Raw genomic sequence first — 6,945 nt, 5'->3', positions numbered from 1 at the left:
TTTTTTTTACTGTCTTAGTTACTGATCCATGGCAGGTGGTAAAGCGGTACAAATTAGTCCTGGAGATTTTCAAAAGAGGAAGCAACATGGCAGAAGCTTTCCAAAAGTATGGTGTGGACCGGAACACAATTGTCCAGAGTGCAGCTATTGCTGAACTGGCGATTGCAGGACCAGAAAGTCAAGACGCAATCATGGCCGATGAGAACATTGCAAACATAATACAAACAATGAAAACGGATGGGAAGTTGCTTCCAATAAGAAAATATATAATTAAAAGTCGCAAAAAAAAAAAAAAAAAGAACCATATATGTGTTCCCCATGTTTAATTTCAGTAATATATTTTAAATTTACATTTACATTTATTCATTTAGCTGACGCTTTTATCCACTGTATCACTGTCTGATGCGATACTGTAGTAGACGGTTGCATAGTTATATATTTTTTTCCTGATATCATCAATCGTGAATTATTCTCAAGTGAAGAAGTTCATAAAGTCATTACTGTTGTGCTGCTTGCAAACTTCTGGGCTTGAAACTATATTTTTCGTCAGTTTAGCAACTGTTTTGAATAAATACCTAGGGTTTTGTTTATTTTCTTCTAATAGGATTGGAAAATAAGCATATCTAGCAGTTTTAAGGGCTCTCTGTATGCAATAGACCTCTCCTTCCATGAAATGCGAAATACCTCTAGTTTTGTTTTCTTCCAGTTTCGCTCCATTTTTCTGGCTGCTCTCTTTAGGGCCTGAGTGTGCTCGTTGTACCACGCGTTGGACTATTTTCTTTGATCTTCTTTAAGCGCAACGGAGCAACTGTGTCTAAAGTGCTGGAAAAGAGATAGTTAAAAGTTTCTGTTGCAAAATTGAGTTCTTTTAAGCTATCTGGGATGCTGAGATGATGAAACTGATCAGGATGATTATTAATAAAGCAATTTTTTGTGGCAGAAGTGATAGGTCTAATGTACTTGTAACAAGGAGTCGGCTTTGCAGCCTTGGCTAAATGAAGTTTACACGAGACTAGATAATGATCTGAGATGTTGTCGCTCTGCTGCAGAATTTCAACAACATCAACATTGATTCCATGTGATAATATTAGATCTAGAGTATTATTACGACAAATGAGTAGGTCCTGACACGTGTTGTCTAACTCCAATAGAGTTAAGAATGTCTTTAAATGCCAATCCCAATGCATCTTTTTCATTATCTACATGTATATTAAAATCACCAACAATTAGGACTTTATCAAATAATTTGCTGACTTTCTATCAGAGTTAGTACTGGCTGCAGATAAAGTCTGTATGGTGCCCTGGTGGACTTTATACAGTAGCCAGCACAAATCTTAAAAATGATTTATCATTTGCACTATATATTGTTACATTAAGAACCAACACTTCAAAATAATTATATTTGAAACTAGACTTCTTAGTAATTTTGAAAATATTACTATAAATTACAGCAACACCTCCCCCTTTGCCTTTCATACGAGGTTCATGTTTATAACAGTAATATTGCGGGGTGCACTCATTTAAAGTAATGCAATCGTTTGGTTTTAGCCAGGTTTCTGTCAAACACAGCACATCTAGGTTATAGTCTGTAATCATATCATTAACAATAAGTGCTTTTGAAGTAAGGGATCGAATATTCAGCAACCCAAGCTTTATCATTTGTTCATTTGTATCATTTCTGTTTTTTATTTGTTGAACATCAATTAAATTTTTACCCTTAGATGGGTTTGGAAGTTTTTTCTATTTCCTAATTCGGGGAACAGACACAGTCTCTATATGATGATATATAGGTAAAAGAGCTTTTATGAGATGGGATTTATCTGACCTTGGTGACGTGAGACAGCTGGCAGATGGTCGGTTTAGCCAGTTTGTCTGCTTCCTGACCCAAGTCCCAGATTGTCATGTTTGAGCTCTAAGGAAGGGGGCCAGAGCAAATTACAGTGCCTGACATCGTACTTGCGAGTTCACACACCTCTTTAACATTAATTTTAGTGATCTCCGACTGGCGAAGTCAAAAATCATTAGTGCCGACGTGAATAATAATCTTAGAGAATTTACAATTAGCATTAGCCAGCACTTTTAAATTTGCTTTGATGTCAGGCGCTCTGGCTCCCGGCAAACGTGTCTATGGCTGGTGTGACTGGTCTCTCTATTTTCAAGTTCCGTGTAATAGAAACGCCAATAACTAGGGCACATTCAACAGGATTCTCAGTGGGTGTTTCACTGAGTGGGGAGAATCTATTTGATGTTGTAATCAGAATGGAAGAGCGGTGTTTTGTCCCGCGACTACAGCGCCTCACAGTCACCCAATTGCCCTGCTGCACGGGCTCTACTTCAGCCGGAAGCGAACAATGTACAGTGTTCTCTAAGCCAGTCGCATCCAAATAAAGCCCTTGCACTCTTACAACTACCTCAATTAAAGTTTGGATGCGTGTATCTAGTTCTTTTAAGACTAGTTCAGGTTCTGCAGTTAGCAAAGTCATTGAACTCCAAGCCTCTGTCTGTGGCTGGAGCAAGGCGACAATGGTCAGGGGGTTGAAGATTCATCAAGGGAAAATGAAATGCTTGAGGGAGAAGGGACAAGGGCCTCGCATTGATCAGTGACTTCTTACAAAGTCAGTCAAGTCAGTCGATTGAAATCCAGCGACAGGAAGCTAACCACAGTTCGCAGGATATCAGTACCCCTGTCATAGAGGAGATGAGGGTTTGCACAGTTAGTGATGAACACATTGATACTTGTGAACCCGGTCAGACTAACCAGCATAAGAGAGAAAAGAACCTCAACGGGCATAGGCCTGGAGTTAGATGGCCAAGAGCTTGTGAGAAAACTGCATGGGACACGGTAAACACAGATCTATGCTTTGCATTGGAACGTTTAACTGGTACAGTTGAAAAGAAGCTGGATAAATTTGGGGACATAATTTACGCATATGGAAGTGAGAGGTTTGGTGTGGAAAAAAGGAGGAAAAAGTACAAACTACTCCTGCTTCATCTAGACGGCAGCTGAAAATTGAAGGGTTAGTTAGAGAAAGGAGACAGCTTTGGAAGCAATGGAAAAAAGTAGAACAAAGTCAGAAGGAGGGACTCTTACAAAGGGCCTTAAAAGATAAGCTTGCAACATTACGCAGAGCTGAGCACCTACGGAAACGCTACAAAAAGAAGGAGTGTGCGAGGGCTAGTTTCTATAAAGACCCATTCAAATTCGTAAAGAAGTTATTCACCAGTGAGAAGAATGGCACTTTAAAAGCATCTAGGATTGAGCTAGAGAGATATTTGGAGGAAACGCATACAGATACAAAAAGGCATGAGCCTATGTCAATTCCGTCAGATATCCCACCTATCAATCCACCAGAATACCAAAATGGAGGTCTGTGCACCTAAGTGGAAAGAGATAGAGCAGGTTGTGAGAAAGCCAAGGGCTTCATCATCTCCAGGGCCTAACGGAGTTCCGTACAGAGTGTACAAGAGTACTTCAGGAATTCAACGAATTCTGTGGAAATTGATAAAAGTGGCATGGGAAAAGCAGGTTGTACCTAGAGCATGGCGCCGAGCAGGTGGAGTCTTTATACCTAAAGAAAAAGATGCTACAAGCATCAGTCAGTTTCGTCCTATTTCACTATTAAACATCGAAGATAAGATGTTCTTCAGCATTATTGCGCAGAGATTATCAACTTACCTATTAAAGAATGGCTTCATTGACACTTCAGTTCAAAAATCGGGCATTCCAGGGTTCTCAGGATGCGTAGAACACATCAATGTTATCTGGCAACGAATTCAATCAGCTAAAAAGGAGAGGAGGGAGCTCCATGTGACATTCCTGGATTTGGCTAATGCATGTGGTTCAGTGCCACATGAGCTTCTTTTGGCAGCATTTGATTTTTTTAGAGTACCAATGTCAATAACAAATTTAGTGAAAGCCTATTTTGGAGATTTGCAATTTAGTTCCACTGGCTTTTACCATGGTAATGGAAGTAATCATTAGGGCATCAAGATGGATAGTAGGAGGAGAGCGCTTGGCTTCTGGGATGCGACTACCATCAATCAGAGGATACATGGATGACATGACAACCATGACTACAACAGTAGCCTGCACTAATCGGTTATTGGGGAAGTTAACGGATAATATCGAATGGGCACGATTGCAATTTAAGCCCTCTAAATCAAGGAGCATCTCGATAGTTAAAGGAAAGGTAGTAGATAAAACATTCTTCATTAACGGTGAGGCAATACCAGCAGTATCTGAAAAGCCAGTGAAGAGTCTTGGCAGATGGTACGATGGGGATCTAAAGGACACAGTTCGAGTGGGAGAAGTTAGATGACAAGCTGTGGAAGGGTTGAAGAGCATAAACAGCTGTGCTCTACCAGGCAAACTAAAACTCTGGTGCTTTCAGTTTGCTCTACTGCCAAGGTTGCTGTTGCCACTGACTGTGTACGAGGTTTTTTTGACAACAGTGGATAAGCTGGAAGCGTTTATGTTCATACATCAGGAAATGGTTGGGAGTTCCACCCTGCCTCAGCAGAGTGGAACTTTATAGTAAAGGAGTATTGCAGCTGCCGGTCTCTGCTTTAACCGAGGAGTTTAAGTGTGCCAATGTCAGACTGGAAATGACTTTAGCAGAGTAACGCTACAGATGCGTAAAGGAGGCAGCCCCTGTGGTAAAAACTGGTAGAAAGTGGTCAGCAAAGAAATCTGTAGTAGAGGCAAAGGCTGACCTTCAAATTGGGGATATCGTGGGACAGGTACAGCATGGAAGAGGTGGTTTTGGGCTCAGTTTAGCTCCTCCTAAATGGCACAAGTCAGGCCCAGCTCAAATGAGGAAGCTGGTAGTTAACGAGGTGCGAAAGCAGGAGGAGAGGATGAGATGTATAAAGGCCATTTCCCAGGCCAAGCAGGGAGAGTGGATGAGATGGGAGAGTGTGGAACAACGCAAAATGGGCTGGCAAGACCTTTGGTCAATGGAAGAGAGTAGGAACAGTTTCCTTATTAGGTCAACATATGATGTTCTCCCATCACCGCAGAACCTAAACCTCTGGGTAGGAGAGGATCCCTCTTGTCCTTTGTGTTCATCACCTGCCACATTAAGGCACATTTTGACAGGATGTAAGGTGGCTCTTAGCCAGGGTCGGTTTACTTGGCGCCATGACCAAGTATTGCGATGTTTGGCTTTAGCATTGGAAGGCAAGCGTAGTATGACCAATAAGTTGCACGCATTGTTCAACTGATAGAGTTAACAGTGCCATGGGAGGATGCGGTAGATGAGGCATATGAGAGGAAGAAACTGAGGTATGCTCATCTGGCCACTGAAGCAGAACAGCGAGGATGGAGAGTCCAGGTTTATCCAGTGGAAGTGGGTTGTCGAGGTTTTGTGGCACACTCTACAACCCGGTTCCTCAGGGATGTCGGATTCAGTGGCCAAGAGTTGCGTCGCACAGTAAAGAACTTATCTGAAGCAGCAGAAAGGAGTAGCAACTGGCTGTGGTTGAGATAGAAAGATTCTAGCTGGCTGTGTACAGGCCGCCATGCTACGGTTTTGTAGAATTCTTGAAAACTTGAAGAGTCTGTTGGTTTATTTGTATAGGTTGTATAGTATTTACAGTCATTACGTTCGTGTGTATATTGCGTGAATGACGGGTGGTTGGGCAGATATTGTGTTTTGCGGTAGGTGGTATGCCATACGGAACCGTTGCCACTGAAACTGCATTTTAACGCACCAGTGGGGCTCGACAGCCTTAGTCAAATGGGTTGGAGCGTATGGATGGGGTTGAGATTGTGAGATTGTGGTTAGGTCTCAGCAGCAGGAGGGATGTAGAGGTCAGTATGCTGGGCTGAGTTGAGTGGGGGACGGAGGGGGGTGACTCTGGGACGCCAGAGTCACTGTCGAGCCCTCTTGAGGTGTCGTGGGCTAGTCAACGAAACACTGAGGACGGAAGGTGCCCACTTGAAGACCCTAGAGATGTCCCCTACTCAGCTCAATCCAGACGGTTGTCATGGAGGGACCGCACTGTGGTTGAAGCCGTTGTGTGTGCTGACGCGTGTTATAACTAGACAGAAGGAGATTTACATCACCATATGGAAAGAAGCGTAAATGGATGGAGAAGCACAGGTTACTGTAAAGCCATGTCTTAGTTGGTGCTTATCTTGGTGAAAGCCGAGTACAAATCAGCATGAAGTTTTAACATCTACTCTCGTGTAATGGAAATCATGAAATGTTCTCCGTCAGCCTGACTATCTCCCTGCATTTATCACACGTAAATTCAATGCAGGCGGAGAAGGCTATGCTATACATGTTACATGAAGTGCAAGTCACAATAAGAGGAGAAGATGACATGACTTACCGTGTTTGTTGACTGATTCTATTTACCACAGCTTTGATGGATTTGTAAAAGGTGCGAGCTAAATAAATAAATAAAGAGCGCACGGATGGCACGCTAGCAGGCTAGCGAATCAGTAGCTTGTTGTGCTAGCAACGATTTAGACTGAAGCTAGCAATGTCAGGTTTACTATGTGATGTTGAGTAAGTTGTATTTAGCAGTATAAACAACAGGGAATGGTAGTAAATAATGATTCAAAACAGAAAGATATACGAAGCTACAGATACGAACCAACAGCAAGGCAGCAAGGCAGACAGGAGCAATCGAGCAATGCACGATTGTAGCAAGTGGCGCTTTTTTTAGCGATATAGGATGGGCTGCGCTCTCCCTTACAGAGCTCTAATAAATAACGACTATGCCACCCCAGCATTTAACCAGCTGGGGAAAAACCCATAAAAGGGCACACCAGTTCGTTCTCCCTCCCACAATCACAAAACACTGAGGCGTGAATACAGAAAAAGTGTCTTTATTCAATGATCATAAATAGTTTAAAATACCACTAGGGTCAGTAAAATAGTTGATATGGAAGACAAGGCCACAGATTTATATTTGAGCTAATTTGTATATGGTATA

This window comes from Siphateles boraxobius, unplaced genomic scaffold (genome assembly GCF_051911475.1).
Source record: "Siphateles boraxobius isolate OS27281-9 unplaced genomic scaffold, OSU_SipBor_1 2, whole genome shotgun sequence".
NCBI classification, from domain to species: Eukaryota; Metazoa; Chordata; class Actinopteri; order Cypriniformes; family Leuciscidae; genus Siphateles; species Siphateles boraxobius.
This window is presented reverse-complemented; position numbering follows the sequence as displayed.